We start from the raw sequence: 3,836 nt of genomic DNA on the forward strand, positions 1-3,836 counted from the left end.
AGAAGGGGATGCTGGATGTCCTGGGACCGCAGACAGAGACCTACTTACTCACTTATGCACTTACTTACTTATTTGAGATAGGGTCTCACTGTGTAGCTCTGGCCAGCTTGGAACTCACTCTTTGGACTAGGTTGGCCTTGAACAGGGTCCACCTACACCTGGCTCCTGTGTACTGGGATTAAAGGTGTGTGCTACCACTTCTAGTTAATTTGGCTTTTTAAATTGACACATTGAGGAGAGGAGGCAGAGTCTGCCAATGCAGACTCTTACTCTAGATCCAGGAACAGTATTAGAGTGTATGTAGTAACAGTTTTGAATGTAACAGTAAACGTTTTTAAATAGGAAGTAGCTCTGTGGTAGAGTTCTTGCCCAACCTGCAGAAAGTCCTGGGTAAACTTGCCAGCATTTCAGGAAAATATTAAGAAAAAGTTAAGTGTGGGGTGTGAGTAAGTATGCCACAATATAAAATGGCCATTTGAATAGAGCAGTTGGTAATCAAAGCACAATGCTTTGCCAGTCATAGTGGCACACTCTGTAATCTTAGCAATCATATGATGGTGACTCCAAAGCCAATCTGGAGGGCAAGCCAACAAGAAAGCAAGAAAAAGGAAAAGAAACAGTGAAGGATGAAGAATTTTTTTTTTAAGGAAAAAAAAAAAAGAAAAATGAGCAAGAACAAAATGGCCTTTCTCAGGCACCCTCCATGCCCTGAGAAGGCTCTCCTTCATAGACTTCCACCCTAGGATATTGTACCTTACAACAGGCTCAGAACACGTGTGATTGTGGCACGATTTCAATCATTTTTTCTATTTAATTGACAAGGAGATAACAACAGCATTCAACCTAGTAAGATTAGGGGACTACCCAGAGAGGGCTTCAGGTGGGAGAAGCCCCACAATTAGCTTGCTACATTGGCTCCTTAACCTTAACTCAGATTCAAACTTGATTCTGCCTGTGCATCAAACAAATCGATGGAAAGGCATCTCAGTTTCTTGTGATTGGTTCATACCAAATAATTTTAGATTAGAAATCATAGCAGGAGTTAAACTGAAAACAAAAACAAAACAAAAAGCTTACTTTACTCCAGGGCAATCGAAGTTTCCTTTTGTTGATAAAGAACTGTAAAGTGTTTTCAGAGTTTAAATTTGGACTGGTATTCAAAGAAGAGATAAAATGTGAGGGTATGTTTTTAATATTAGAACTCAGGGGGAAAAAAAACACCAGATTTAACAGTAAAGATCAACAAGCAGCTGCATTGAGAGAAGAGCTCCTAGAATGTATAGGTACATTTTTTTTTTTTCAATAAGGGAATAATTATTCCTCCCATTGCCTTAGCATGTCTCTAGGTGAATCAGATTTCCTGAGACTGTTCCCCTCACCAAGTAATTGACAATCTCAGCTGGATTGACTCTCTTTTTAAAATTTATTTACTTTTATTTTATGTGCACTGGTGTTTTGCCTGCATTTATGTCTATGTGAGAGTGTCGGATCTTGGAGTTACAGACAGTTGTGAGCTGCCATGTAGGTGCTGGGATTTGAACCTGGGTCCTCCTCTGGAAGAGCAGTCAATGCTCTTAACTGCTGAACCATCTCTGCAGTCCAAGGGAGAAGACAATGGTTATGTTGTAATCTTTGTAATCTTTGAGGTTACATAAGCATGTCCTAGATCTCTCAGTGCTGGATTTACTGGCATGTGTGGCCACACCCAGCTTTTACATGGATGCCAAGGATTTGAAGACAGGTCCTCTTCTTAACAGCAAGTATTCTTACATACTAATTCATCTCTACAGCCATAAAATCTGTATATCTTTATCCTCTTATTAATAGATTAGAAATTTGGGTAATTTAACATCACAAGTTTTAACTAATTAATTAATTAACAAGTTTTAACCAAGTCAAATGGTGATTTGACTTGGTTCAATTATATTGATTTCACTCATCAAACTTTCTTTATAGCTGAGGATGACCTTGATGTCCTGATTCTTGTGCCTCTACTTCCCAAATGCTGTTTACCACCATGCTCTAATCTTTTTTTATTTTTTTCAATTAAAACTATTGTTTTTTAGACAGACCACAGTCTGTATTCCAGACTGACCTCAAACTCTTGGGAATTCTCCTGCCTTGTTCTCCCAAGTTTTGTTGTTGCACAAATGTACCACAACACCCAGCTGGCTCCTAAACTTACAAATCAACACAACTTAAAAAGCAAACGAACAAACAAACAAAAAAACTTTCAATAAGGCAGTCACCACAATGAGTGTTTTTGCTCTTGTTGTTGTGGCTTTGCTTTTATTACATTTATTTGTTTTTGAAGGGGGTTGGCCCTCTGCATAGAGCATCACATGTGGAGTCTGGGGGACAGCTTACAGAAATCAATTCTCTAGTTATCTAGGGGACCGCTTAGCTTGTTCCCTGGCACAAATAAACATCTGGAAAAGACAGAAGACCAAAAAGGAGAGAAAGAAAAACTACAGCTCTATTCCTTTAGGATGAGAGGGGCCCTAAGGCAGGAACTCTGATAAATGGACTCTGGGTTGGGTGTCTTATGGGCTACCTAGGTCATTCCTCTTTTCCCTGTTGACCCTGCTTAGAGACTTGATCCCATGCCTTTCTCTTCACAAAGTCTTCTAGGAAACAAGAAACCATCTTCTAATTCTACTTGAACCCTCCCTCAGGGTTCAAGTGACTGCTATTAAGGGTGGGGTAATGACTGCTCTAGCTGCTTCAGGATGATAGCAAGTGGAGACTAGGGTGTGTCAGCCAAGATAGAGGAGGCCCTTATTTGGTGCGCTCTTGGAGGCTGCAGTAAAATTCCAGTTAGTGCATCTGGGGTTCCATCTGTGGAACCATTTGTAGAAGAAGAGGGGCTGAAGGAGTGGAGAAGACAACGTGAGTGTAGCCCTGAATAGAGCAACTGTGCTCGGCAAAATCTCACATAGTAGCAAGCCCAGGCTGATCTTAAGAGTGATGAACCCAGGACCTGCTTTCAGGCACTTTGGCTAGAGTCACAGCATGAGGTTCCATTCAAATGACTTCTACAGAGGAAAGGAGAGAAGAAGTTAAACCATCGTTTAGCCAGGTGCAGTGGTGCATGCCTGTAATCCCAGCACTCGGGGAGTTAGAGGCAGGAGAATCTCTGCATGTTTGAGGCCAGCCTGGTCTACAGATGAGTCCAGGATAGCCAAGGCTATACAGAGAAACCCTCTCTCAAAAATTAACCATCATTTAATTTTGGAGTTAAAACGATAGTGGGTCTGTCTCTTGACTTAGAAGTGGTGGCATAAGCTTCTGCCCTGGTTTTCTTGAAAGAAATCTCTGTCCTTCAGTGCATGAGCCCTCTCTTACCCTTACTCCTGGTGTGGGCAGGGGCTAACAAGTGGTTCCCACCATGCTAGTCTTAATAAAGGGTCTTCTCACTTTGAAGGGTCCCTTGGAGTGCTGGAAGATTATGACCTCTTTCAAGCCCTTATCCTTGATATTCAGTCTGATGTACCACCTTGAGAAGTCTCAAATCCCAGATGAGAAACCCCAAGAAATGTAAGTGCTGGTAGTCACCTCAGAGACCTCCAAACATGCGCCCTGGCACAAAGAATCAAAATGTCTAGGAATACAAAAGACCAAGTTGAAGCGTGTCTTAGTTAAGGTTTCTATTGCTGCAGTGAAGCACCGTGACCAAAAAGCAAAAGTTGGGAAGGAAAGAGTTTATTCAGCTTACACTTCCACATTGCTGTTCATTACCAAAGAAAGTCAGGACAGGAACTCAAACAGGTCAGGAGTCTGGAGGTGGGAGCTGATGCAGAGGCCATGGAGGGGTGCTGCTTACTGGCTTGCTCCTC

This window comes from Psammomys obesus, unplaced genomic scaffold (genome assembly GCF_907164565.1).
Source record: "Psammomys obesus unplaced genomic scaffold, mPsaObe1.curated_primary_1811, whole genome shotgun sequence".
Lineage (NCBI taxonomy): Eukaryota > Metazoa > Chordata > Mammalia > Rodentia > Muridae > Psammomys > Psammomys obesus.